The sequence below is a fragment of the Chlorocebus sabaeus genome, chromosome 23, assembly GCF_047675955.1.
Source record: "Chlorocebus sabaeus isolate Y175 chromosome 23, mChlSab1.0.hap1, whole genome shotgun sequence".
Classification (NCBI taxonomy): Eukaryota; Metazoa; Chordata; class Mammalia; order Primates; family Cercopithecidae; genus Chlorocebus; species Chlorocebus sabaeus.
In genome coordinates this window covers 40,021,111-40,035,075 of record NC_132926.1, presented here as the reverse complement: position 1 = coordinate 40,035,075, position 13,965 = coordinate 40,021,111, and positions in this window count along the sequence as shown.

The window sequence follows — 13,965 nt, the reverse complement described above, 5'->3', positions numbered from 1 at the left end:
TTTTTTTTCAGAAAGTTACATTGCTTTGTATAGAAATAAAAGGCATTATTAAAATTTGCTTGTTAAAAAAACGATAAGAATGAATATCTTTACTAATAGGATCGATTTTGTTTAGAGTTTTAAAGAAACAACAAAATTTTTAGTGAAGTAAATGATTTTTTTTCCCCTTTGCTTTCTTACTACAAATCTGACTTGAGCTGTGGCCCACCGTGAGTCATTATTAGTACAGATGAAGTTTTGCTTGGTCTTCACTGTGTTCTTTTACTAAAATATACTGTACTTAGCTATAAATGGTTTACATTCAAAGGAAGAAATAAATTACTGGAGTGGAGTATCAGGACCAATAGAAGTGATACTTCAATTTGAGTGATTGCCTGAGGGGGCAAGATTCTGAGGTGAGAATCGACAAAACTAGACCCCAGCAAAACTAAACCCCTGGCCTCAGGCTTTACATCCAGTCCAATGCCCTCTTCCCATTGTCCCAACCTTCTGAAGGGTTGGTGTGTAAACATTGACATAAAATGAAAAAGATCATTTGGCCGTGCTTCTTGTAAACATCAGTAATCTAATTTTAACTTAAAACATACTAAGAATAGACATAGAATTGTACATTTATGTAAAGTAGGAGGGTGTGTGTATGTGTGTTTGTAGAGATGGATGAATAGATTTTTTTTTTTTTTTTTTGAGACAGGATTTCACTCTGTAGCCCAGGCTTAAGTACAGTGTCGTGATCTCAGCTCACTGCAACTTCCACCTTCCAGGCTCAAGTCATCCCACCTCAGCCTCCCAAGTAGCTGGGACTACAGGCATGTGCCACCACACCCAGCTAATTTTTGTATTTTTAGTAGAGACAGGGTTTTGCCGTGTTGCCCAGACTGGTCTTGAACTCCTGGGCTCAAGGAATCCGCCTGCCTCGGCCTGTTGGAATTACAGGCGTGAGCCACCTCACCTGGCCAGTAGGAGGGTATATTTTATGAAAAAGTAATTGTGACCCCTACTACCTACCTGAATCTGGTTCTTGGTTAAACCTCAGTGGTGAATATAGGTTAATCATGTGCAAAATGTATAATAATTTTCAGGTTCTGTGGGTGGTTCAGCTATTTAGAATATTTTCACCTCTCAGGCTTTTAGAATATGATTTGAGGGATGATGAGGGTCATAGCAGAAGGCAAAATATGCTTCCACAGATGGTTTGTATATTTAAAAAAATTTTTTTCTGCATATTTTAAAGCCTAAATAGTATTTCTAGCCTATAAGATGGATAAGGTGGATTGGGTGAGAGCATTTGTTAAAGCAGTAGTACAGTACTCTTGCATCTCCTTTTTCCTTTTGCATTTACCTGTACACGTTTGTGTATGTGTATAGTTATGTTCTTTTAGACTACCTACAGAAAGCGCTCTTTGACAAGTAGCGTCTGCATGTTGGTTCTTTGTAGGCCCTGCTATTAATGTGGAAGACATCTCATAGAAATACACTGGGAATTCCCAAAAGGGAGAGTAAGTTTAGGTTGAATGTAAAAGAGGTTTTCAGGAGGAAATGATGGTTGTAGAAATTGATTTTGTATCATCTCCATTCTAAAAAGAAGCTATTTTATAACCCAGTTTATTGTATCACCTACAACTTTATGGCCTATGGAAAGAACTGCTCTTATGTAAAGTATATGAATTGAGAGCTGTCCTCCCAAGGCCAGTTTCCCTGACTATAAAATCTGAAATAGTCCATCTACTGCATGGCATTTTAATCCCCTCAGTCCTCCAGTTATTCTCGGAATTTTCTACTTGTAGGATAAATACATTACTCAAAGGTTTTGGGTTAATTTTTATACCTGTTTTTACTAAAGCCTGTTTCTTTTTTTCTTTACCAAAAAGCATTGTCTTCTGATTTTGAGAGTTTTAATTCTTCAGTTTATCAATTGATGAATTAATAAAATGTAAATGTAAATTCACATCTCTTAAACCTGAATACAGAACATATGAATATAGAGGATTCTCTTGCATTTATGCAGGATTTTACCTAGGTCAGAAACTGAGATACAATTGTGTGAAATAGAAGTCGTCCAACCTGCTTTGTATGTTGTTCATTCTGCTCTAAAAGCAGCTAATTTTAATCATTTATGTAGGAAATGTTTCACAGACTTTTTCCCCATTCGTTAGTGATTGCAGATTCATAGACATCGAAACTGAGAAAAGTGGTTTCCTCTAAGTCTTAACAAAGATTAGTGCTGGAGCTCTGGGAAGATGGCAGTATTCATTGTCATTCTTCAGTTGTCTGGAAGGTTCGCGAGTGATATACGTAGCCTGGGAAACAAGAAAATCGGTCAAAAATCTAAAAGAAATCTCTAAAATAGAGAAGAAGATTTCCCTGACAAAGCATTATTAGAAAAAGCATAAAACTAAGGAAGTTCTGCCTTCTGGTTATGAAACCCAGCCTGATTCTAATGAAATTCATCCAAAATGCCAAAGCTAGAGTGATTTTCACCTTGCATAGCTGGGTTTGCATTCGTGTCCTGTGCTGAGAGCTACTTTGCCTCTCACTTCCCCTCCCCCATTTAAGCCAGATACTTCTGTGCCAAGTTGGAGAGGATTGGAGCAACCTATCATCATAACTGGGCTAGAGTTATTCTTGATGAAACTTCCCTCTTTTCATTTGCAGAACCGTCAGAAATGCCTAAAATGCTACTTAAGTGGGGTTTTAGAAAGAATTTTGCCATCTGCTTCCTGATTCCACATCTTTATTTTGACAGAACATTTCATAGGCCATATTTGGCAGTTCCTCTGTTTGGATGTCATTTTAATATGTTGCTTTTTTCTCTGATTATCAACACTGAAGATTTTCATGTATTTGATTTATTTCCAGTTTATATTTTAACAGACTGCAGATAAATCAGTGATTGCAGAGAAATCAGATGGATCAACATTTTCACCAACTATTTATTACTTTTTATGTATTTTTATTTATTACTAGTATGCTTTGATACTGTATAGTTGATGAAAATAGTGGGCACTGGTGACCTGAAGAAGCAAAATTAGTAGTACATATTTTTCTAGGTTTGACTCTGACTCTCAAGCCCTAGATCTGTATACGCATGGTTGTCTGTAGGACAAAAATCATCTTTTTTTCCTCTTTTTGGTTAATTATATATTTTGTCCCTGAGACTGTGTGTGAAGTGAGTTGAATCTGTATAACCTGTTTTTGTCCGTAAGCTCTTCTCTGATTTAGCAGTTCTCTAGATTTAGGTATTGGAAATATATATATATATATATATATATATATATTTTTTTTTTTTTTTTCTTCTTCTTCTTCTTCTTCTCCAATGTCCACCTCATTGAATTATAGATAGACTTAGTTTCTATAGCAATTCCACAGAGCTTCCAAATGAGGGCAAGGATAATGGGTAAGTAAGTACTTACCTCTCATCTTCACTTCCATAGAAGGTTGAGTGCAGTACATTTGTATCTACACTTTATAAATTATGAAGAAATTTTTCATTAAAAAATTTTGCCGGGCACGGTGGCTCATGCCTGTAATCCCAGCACTTTGGGAGGCCGAGGCTGGTGGATCACAAGATCAGGAGATTGAGACCATCCTGGCTAACATGGTGAAACCCCGTCTCTACTAAAGATACAAAAAAAATTAGCCAGGCATGGTGGCAGGCACCTGTAGTCCCAGCTACTTGGGAGGCTGAGGCAGGAGAATGGCGTGAACCCAGGAGGCGGAGCTTGCAGTGAACCAAGATCGTGCCATGGCACTCCAGCCTCAGCGACAGAGTGAGACTCCGTCTCAAAAAAAAAAAAATTTGATGAATGCTGAGTGCGGTGGCTCTCGCCTGTAACCCCAATACTTTAGGAGGCCAAGGTGAGAGGATCACCTGAGGTCAGGAGTTTGAGACCTGGCCAACATGGCAAAACCTTGTCTCTGCTAAAAATACAGAAATTAGCCGGATATGGTGGTGCCCACCTATAGTCCCCAGCTACTTGGGAGGCTGAGACAGAAGAATCGCTTGAACCCAGAGGCGGAGGTTGCAGTGAGCCAAGATTGCGCCTCTGCACTCCAGCCTGGGCAACAGAGTGAGACTCCATCTTAAAAAAAAAAAAAAAAAAATCATGGAATTGATGGTTGGGTGAGATTGAGAATTATTTTGTCTTTATATAGGTCTCAAAGCTCATGGCCACAATATGTTCCTCTTCAGAACGGCAGGACTATAGGAAGGAATGTGCATTCAGAGCAATAGGGAAAGGCCACAGGGAAATTAATTTCTAAGTATTTGGTTAAGTGATTGTGGACTCTTCCTTGGAAGTCTTTAAACACAGAATAGATCCTCCTATTTGGAATGACTTAAGGGTAAAGGAAAAGCAATGGATTAGCAGGCCCCTTAAAGACCCCAAGAGCTCTAGAGATTTGTATGTGGCCCATGTCAGTGACAGATGGAACAGTAAGTTCAATAGATGTCATGTGTGCCATTCCCAGGCTATGCTTCCTTTAATGTAGTGACCTACTGGGAGCATTGTCCTCAATTGTCTGCAAGAGGGAAAGGAGTACATCTAAACTTCTTGTAAACTTAATTTGGGTGGCTTATTACCTACTGCTACATATTTTTTAAAGATTCAGTGATCCAAAAAAGCTATGCTTTGCCCAGAATTCCAAAATGAGAAAACCATAAAAACCACCTCTAGGGCCGGGCGCGGTGGCTCAAGCCTGTAATCCCAGCATTTTGGGAGGCCGAGATGGGCGGATCACGAGGTCAGGAGATCGAGACCATCCTGGCTAACACAGTGAAACCCCATCTCTACTAAAAAATACAAAAAACTAGCCGGGAGAGGTGGCGGGTGCCTGTAGTCCCAGCTACTTAGGAGGCTGAGGCAAGAGAATGGCATAAACCCAGGAGGCGGAGCTTGCAGTGAGCTGAGATCTGGCCACTGCACTCCAGCCTGGGCGGCAGAGCAAGGCTCCGTCTCAAAAAAATAACATAAAATAAAACACCTCTAGTTTCTGGAACCATTTTCAAACCTGTGTTGATTCTGAAGGAATTTCATTTATGTAGCATTTTCTCATGTTAACAGTCCTTCCCCTAAGGGACTATGGGTAGGGGAAAGAAGATGAGGTGGTAAGGAGGCGCTGGAGGAGATGAAGTCTGATTTGTTCAGAAAGGACCGATGGAGGAGTGGAGCAGATCAGTTCCTTTTGTTCTTTGCTCCTGCTTTAATCCTTCAGACCCACAGGATAAGATTGCCAGCTAATTGCAAGGAGCCCATAAAAGAGAATTGGCCTAAATTGAAGAATATATTTAAGAATGAATATATATATATATATTCATTCTTCCTTTATTTGGGTCACTTTGCTTTACCTATGTTTATGTCTCCAAACAGTGGTTGGATACCCTCTTGAGAGGTTTTCTTTATAAAAAAGAAAAAAAAAATTCTGAAATTCCAAAGCCTCTTTCCCTGCCATTGTAGCACTTAGGCAAAAACATGAAGAACTAAATCCACTAGACTGTAGTTTAAACTTGAAAAAACAAAAACCAAAAAACCCAAAAAGACTATAATATGCTTTATAGTGGCATTTTTATACAAGTGACTCATTGCTAGAAGTGTATTGACCATTTTAAAGTGCAATCTGATCTTTCATGGGTAGACATTTAAATTCTCTGAGTACAGACACTGTACTTGGGACAAATTATTATATTTGTACCTTGGTGCCAATCTTAATCATGTCCTCATTGGGTGCTTATTTTCAAGTACCTGATCCTTCCAAAAACAGTATACTAAAACCTGTCATTAAAAATATTTCAAGTTTAATAGCAAGCCATGGATACTTTTTACTGCCTTTTATTTATTGCTGGGTGTATTTTATTAGAAGGAAAGGTAAGTAAATGTGTTTTGCAGAAAATGTGTAGTATAAGTCAGCTCCAGTAGCAGTTATTTTTTAACTAGATGGTGGAGCATTTACACACTTAGTTTATTAGTGACCTTCCCATAAAATTTTTAGGAACACAGGGCCAAACAGAGGTCATTAGTTTATCCAAGCCAGCCCACTTCTTTGGTGACATCAGACAGCTGAAGAGAAGCCAAGAAACGTTCCCTACATCTTCAAATTCTATGTATCCTTGGCTTTGCCTCCATCCATAGTATTTTATTCCCCTCAGAAAGAATTGCAGTTAGAATTTGTATAATCACCTGTGTTAGAAGTGATGCTCTACTTTGAAAAATATAGTTTCTATATATTATAAATAATTGTGCTCTGCCTTCTTGCATATAGTTGTTTTGGGCCTTTGTTTGATAAAAACTATCTTATTAGCCAGTTATGACATACATGACCTTATGCTGGATGTAGTATATACAAAGGTTTGTACAAGACAACCCCTGAACACAAGGAGGTTCTAGTCTGGGAGGAGACTGGTAGGAGACAAAGTTCTTTCCTGTCCAAGAAATCTTAATATGTAATGTTTTTCTGCTTTGTTTGCATAGTGATGGAAGAAGCTTTTTACACTTTTCAAGCTTGCTGCTAACTTAATTTTCACCAGAAGGGCACTTTTAAAGATGTTTGCAAAACCAAATGCCCTCAAAGGAGAGACTATTACCACTTGAAGAGGCCACCCCCAAAAGGGCCAGAAGGATGGAGGGGGAACATCTCAGGGTTCTATGCAGCCAGGACCTAGAAAACCAGCTGCCAAGGGGACTTGCGACTGTTAGCCTAGGGCTTGAGCCCTCGCTCCCCATTTACTGGCTGTGTAATCTTGGGTCATTTGCATGCCGCATCCAAGCTTTGATTTTCTAATCCATGTGCTGGAATATTTTCTCACAGGGCCATTTTTAGGGAGGTAAAGTGCCCAGCATCTAGCTAATAGCTCTTCACAGCTGATCAGCTAGAGTATTGGGTCTAAGGGCAGGACATGAAAAGCCCAAACCTATAATTCAAATCAAGGGAATTCATTTCCTTCTCAGGACCATATAGCTGTCATAAACCCTGCCTTTCCTCATTCCTTCTTTCCTAAATGTCATTAGGCCATCCCTGATAAATCAGACCGTTCTTATCCTCCTAAATTCCTGCAGCCCAGATGAGAATGCGGTTTACTCTTGCTTTTCTGGTAATACTATCATATGTTTATGTACGAACTTATATACATGTTCATTTCATCTTCACATACTACTATAAAAGGGATTATTTTGCGTTCTTTACCACCAAGCAACCAAAGCCTCCCTCCCCTGGCAAATAATTTTTCAACACTCAGCAACATCATAACACTCTATAAATTCAATAAACTTTGATTCTCATTTCCTTTCCTGAGTTCTATAGGCTGAAACTCTGGCCTCTTTTTTGCTTAGTCCATTTGTATTACATTACAAGACTTGCCATATACTATCTTTGTATGGATTTAGGTCTTCAAAGCAGCCTTTGAACTTCTTAGCCTTTGCTTTGTTTCTTTCTGCACTGGCCTTACATTCTCTGCTACTTTCCTTGCCCTTTCCGTGTCTTCTTTGCTGGCCTCTCCACACCTCCCCATCCCCCTGTTTCCAGTGCTGCTTAGATCACTCTTGTTACTTCTCCGTCATAAATCCCTACACAGCTGTAGACAGGGCCATTTTCTCAGTGGCCACTTTCCCTTTCTCATCTCTAAATCTTGCCATGGGCCATTTGATCCTTAGTTACTTCTTTTGTTTTGTTTTAGTTTTTTTGTTTGTTTGTTTTGAGACGAAATCTCACTCTTGTCACCCAGGCTGGAGTACAATGGCGCGATCTTGGCTCACTGCAACCTCCGCCTCCTGGGTTCAAGTGATTCTCCTGCCTCAGCCTCCCAAGTTGCTGGGATTACAGGCACCCGCCACCACGCCTGGCTAACTTGTATTTTTAGTAGAGACGGGGTTTCACCATGTTGGTCAGGCTGGTCTCTAACTCCTGACCTCAGGTGATCTGCCCACCTCTGCCTCCTAAAGTGCTAGGATTACGGGCGTGAGCTACCGCGTCCGGCCTAACCCTAGTTAGTTTCTATCTTCGCATCCCATCTAGCCATATCCAACAAGAAAACCACATACCTGCTTTCTCTTCCTGAAGCTCTCCAGGGAATGCTCCTGAATGCCCCTGGATAGATGGTTCCAGCCTGTGTCTGTGCCCCCGACCCCAGCCCTGCCAATCCAAGCCTGTCCAGATAGGGCCTGCCTGTTTTCCCCTTTATTGGGGGGTCTGGGGAGCTTTTCATAGTTGTGGCATTTGTCACAGTGTTCACAGGCTCACCACTTCATGCCCCTTCAGTACTAGTTTGGCTTGGCCATTAAACAGAAAGCACTGGGGTATCCTCTGCTCTTTGCTCTCTCTTACTACCCAGATCACTTCCAATGGCATCTGCATGAATCTGTGACAACCCTCGGGCCTCCATGGAGAAGCACCTGGCTAGTCCCAAATTTCATAATCCTTTTGATGCTTCTGAATTACCTTCCACAAAACACTAGGATTCTGTAAGCTTTTATTTGGAATTTTATCTTTAAAAAACAGCCTTAATCATGTAATAAAATATATTTTCAAATGTGTGTTCAATTGTGTGGTTATTTGTGCTCTCATTTACAGACATGAACAAATACTAAAACAATATATAAATGAATTTACTCACAGTACTTTATTTGGGATCTCAGGTTTTGTTTTACAAAAAGCATTCTGCAGCTGAAAAAAATGGCTTGAAAACCACTGCCTTCGGTAAACACTCAACTCATCTCTTACTTTGCCTAAAACTGTTAGACCATTATACATTTTTTTTCCTCCCTCAATCTTACAGGGGTTTCAAAATGCCCTGTTTTGCAAAAGTTATAAGCACATCTAAAAAGTCACTTTCTAATCCTACTAGCTCTGAAAATAACTGTTTGTTCTTTTTCAGACTTGTTTTTGTGAATTTATTTTTACATAGGTAGTACTAGCATACTGGCACAGCCCAGTGAGATGAGGCCCTTAAGCCATTCTGTTTATGTCAGATGTTAAATTTTGTAAATAGTCTTTTGTTGCACTGTAGATTATCTTGTCTTTTTCTGCTTTTCAGCTCGTTCTGACAAATGCCGCGTGATGTTTTTGTTTTTGTTTTTGTTTTTTTTGAGACAGACTTTCCCTCTTGTCACCCAGGCTGGAGTGCTACGCTGCCTTCTCAGCTCACTGCAACCTCCACTTCCTGGATTCAAGTGATTCTTCTGCCTCAGTCTCCCATGTAGATGGGATTATAGGCGCCCATCACCACACTCGGCTAATTTTTGTATTTTTAGTAGAGATGGAGCTTCACTATTTTGGCCAGGTTGGTCTCGAACTCCTGACCTCAAGTGATCTGCCCCCACCCCCACCCCCAGCCTCCCAAAATGCTAGGATTACAGGTGTGAGCCACCACAACCGGCCTCGATGATGGTATTTTTAAAGCCAACGTCTAATACCTCTTTTTTCCATTGCTTCATTGCTAAGAGGACTAATTAGACTTTTGCAACAATTATGACAAAGGCTTCCTATACCTTTGGTCTTCTTTCATCCATAGGGCATCCAAAAGAGACCTGGTTTCTCTGTTGATTGGAAGTTCACATCAAATTCCTTGATCCTGGGATTAAACCTACGGTAAACATGTATATTTTTGTGTTGCAGATGCATATCATAGATGGACAGTAATGAATACCATTTATTGAGCATTTATCATGTGCGAAGTACTCTGCTTTATTCTTCACAGGTACATTTAATCATCTCCCCAATCCTTGGAGGTAGGACATAAAACTATGATCCTTGTTTTATACTTTAAAAAAATGGAGACTCATGTTAACTGACTTGCCCCTTACCGTTCTTAAGTGGGGAGGCTGGGATTAATTTGGTTTGTGTTGTTAGAGCATGAATTCTTAACAATAGAACACTCATCATCTTTCCTGTGTGTGCACCTGCTTCCATTTCTTTTTATTCTCCTGTCCCTTCTTGATCTACGCTTTAACACATTCCTTTCTCTTCCCACAGGGTTCCCTTTATTGAGGGTGGGAATTGGGGGGGGATTCTGGACTGCAGACACAGGACGTCTGCCTTCCCACAGCAGCCTGAGATGTTTTCTTCTTTGTGCGTGTTCCCCATGAAGTGGGCTCATACCCCTCCGTCAGTGTGCCTCCCCACCTCACCTGGAGCATGGCTTCAGTGCCCCCACCGCCACTCCCAGCTTGCACTGCAGCGTTTTTTTATCCTTTCTCTAAGCCAGTGAGATAGGCACAGCTGATAGTATTCATCTTTCTAGCTAAGAGTCAGATCAAGTGCTGGACAGAGACAGGGCAAGTTCTCTCAATTAAGCAAAATGTATCTCGAGACAGGATTTCAATTCTAATTTCATATTAATAGCTTACATGTATTCAACATTTATTGTGTTCAAGTGCTGCTACAGTCCTTTTCATGCAGAATCTCTTAACCCTCCAGAATTGAACAGCAACAGCGCTATTATCCCTATTTTACACTAAAGGAGCTGGCTCCCAGAGAGGTACAGTAACAGGTCAGGTCACACGGTGGATAGAGCAAGAATCCAAATCAAGGCACTCTTGACCACTAACCAATACTTCTCCCCCTACCATCACCCCTGCCCCCTCCTTTTTATTTTACAAAGTTAACCCATATTTATTATGGAACATCTTAACTCTGATTTTTAGAAATCTGCCTTCTGTCAATAGCGCAAAATAGAGTGTTTCATTAGCCTCTTAAAATGCCAGCAATTATAATGTATACAGATGTGAACCTTCATGGGAAGAGCATGTGTTTATGTTAGCAAAGAGTGACTAAGGCTACCCAGTTGAGGTCATATATATTGAGTTATCTGTAGGAAATATTCATTTAGATTTGAGGAGTCATGATTGTTATTAGTCTCATCCTTTAAATTGAACTTTTATTTTTTATACTCAATATTTAGATCAAAATCTGTTGCAAATCTGAAAGGAAGCTATAATCATTTACTGTTATTGTTATTCAGTATACCTTTTTAGTAGCTTTATAGATAAATGCTCGAATCTAGTCCTTCTCACACTTTAATATGCATACAAACTACCTGGGGAGCTTGATAAAATTCAGGTTCTAGTTTAGGAGGTCTAGGCTGGGGCTTGTGATTCTGCGTTTGTAACAACCTCCCAGGTGATGACCAAACTGCTTGGCCAGAACTAAACTTTCATGAGCAAGTCTCTAATCCCCATTAATATTCAAGAAAAAAATTAAATTCAAAAGTGCAACTTTACAGGCTGGGCCTGATGGCTCACATCTGTAATCCCAGCACTTTGGGAGGCCGAGGTGGGCTGATCACCTGAGGTCAGGAGTTTGAAACCAGCCCGGCCAACATGGTGAAACCCCATCTCTACTAAAAATACAAAAATTAGCTGGGCATGGTGGCACACGCCTGTAGTCCCAGCTACTCGGGAGGCTCAGGCAGGAGAAACTTGAACCCAGGAGGTGGAGGTTGCAGTGAGTAGAGATCACACCACTGCACTCCAAAGTGAGACTCCATCTCAAAAAAAAAAAAAAAAAAGTATAACTTTACAAACGCTACTTACAGAGTAAGCCAAAACTCAAATTGTCATGTAAAAATAAAAATAAAAAAACCTTGTCCTCAGGCTCCAAAGCAGCCTTATTTTCTTGGAGTTTCTTTGGGCTTGATCTTAACTTCCTTTCTGATGGCATCAGTGCATGCAGGAAAACACATTAGCTTTCCCTTCCTTTGTGAGTTGAGTCTTCTGTCTCCTACTAGTGTGACAGGTGGATCATGGCTTTGGTTAGCCCACATGTCCTGCTTGAATGATCTTGATCTACAGTGCATTTTCTAGAAAATGTTTTCTAAATCTCCATTGTTGAGAGATCACTGTGAGGTAGGGTAGGGAGTGTGGGGAAAGATTCGGACCCCCAGGGTTGAAGATCAGCTTGGTTTTGCCTGTGTGCATATATTTGATAAAATGCAGGAAAAGTTTGTCTCTTCCCCACCTTCACTTCCACCCACTGTGAGCCTTGCTCATGTCCAGATTGGGCTCAGGATGGCAGCTGTGGATGCTCAGAGCACAAAAGGCGTCTTGTTTCCCCAAGGGTCTATCAGTGTTTAAATAGAACTGGCGGAAGCACAAGCACACCATATCAACAGCTTATCAGGGACCATGGTTTTCCAGGTACATTTGCTAGGCACTCGAGTTTACCCAACTCCATCAGCACTGAGTTAAATTGCAAGGCTGGGCTGTACGACACTGAGCCAGGGCAGGGAGAACAAGCCAGTTACTGGGGATGAGGGTGTCGGGGGCCCTCGAGACCTTATTTGCATTCTGCCCCACATAGAGAATAAAGCTGTGATAGCCTGTGTACTAAGAGGCACCCAGAGAGAACCAGTCTGGCTTAGGAATGCAACCAGAAGGTAGGATGAGTCCAGGCCTCCCTATGGTGGAAGTAGTTGGAGATACCTCTTGTTACCCTGGTTCTCCAACTTAGTTTACCAGGTCTATAGTTATGGTTAAAGGAGGTGTCAATTGGGGGCCTGTTAATGTCTTAAAATTGTATGCAATTTTGGGGTTTGCAAATGTCTCTACATTCCTATTTCTCTGGGAGCTGGCCTATGAATCAAAGGACTAAATATTCTTGTACTTTTTGGGCTGCATCTTCTTTGAGGGTAATCTTCAGGGCAGATACATGGGTAGCCTACCTTAGAAATGAGGCCTTTGCAATTATAATCACTCCTACTTTCTAAGCACTTGCTATATGCCAGGTGCTGTGCTAAATACTTTATAAATATTATCACACTTAATTCTCAGAAAATCTTATGAAGATTAGCCAGGTGTGGTGGTGTGTGCCTGTGGAGGAGAAGAATCGCTTGAACACGGAAGGTGGAGGTTGTAGTGAGCCAAGAGTGCACTGCTGTACTCCAGGCTGGGCAACAGAGGGAGACTCCATCTCAAAAAAAAAAAAACAACTATGTATTAATACTGCTTCATATCATGTAGAGTGTCATCAGTGTATTGGTGCCATGCTTTAAAAAACCCTAATGTATGATTTAAAGACTACATATCTATATTGCAGCAGACCTGTGGGTAAACTAAAATACCCCCTCATGCCACCCACCCCAGGCAGCCCTTCTGGCACAGGGACAGGCTAGGGTCATGAAGAGTGGTGCTAAGAGCATCAGAGAGGAGGCTGGGTTTGACTCCAGGGAAGGCACTCTTACGGTGGAGGCCATGCCCTGTATCTTTCAGGACCTGTTTTAGTTGCTCTAATGAGGCAATGATGCCAAGAAAAAGAATGTTGCTTAGCTCTCCTGGAGGGGGTTGAAGGATTTCAGGGACTGGGGCAAGAATCTGTACTCTGTGTGCTTTTGCTGAAAGGATATTGCTAGGATATTGAGGGTTATGGAAGAAATAACCTTTCAGGGGCAGGATAACAGCCTAGGATAAAAAAGGTCTCTAACGAAAAGCCCACTTATTCATATTTCCATTTTAACTCAGTGTTCCTCTCTAAATTCCATACCCTCTGGGGCATAAGCTGAAGGAAAATTTCGAGTCTGATTGTCTGAAATTGTATGTGCATTTGACCTACCTTGCTATGTCTTTAATAAAAGCAGCTGAGGAATCGTTCCTAATTTCTTAACCTCACTGTTATTCCAAAATAGGCTAAGACCCTCAGTAACAAAGCATCCTCATTACCCTCCCCAATAAAATTGCATTTTACATGTTAAACTTTTTAATTTTGGACCTTAACCAACTTTATAATTTGGCAATCCCTCTAACCAGCAAGTTAGATAAAGAAGAGCAACATACTGATGCTCTGGGGAACAGAATGCTGGAGTCCGTCTTCTTTCACCTGCCTGGGTAAATTAGAGAGTGGGAAAGGTTATTTTGAGCACCAGCTGTAGTAGGATCTCTCTGATTAGGGCCACCTGTATCAGAAAAGTGACATTTGTCTGCTGCGCAGCTGAGCTGGTGTCTTGCTAGTCCCAGACACAGCTATTGCCTCCCTATAGTCTGTTAC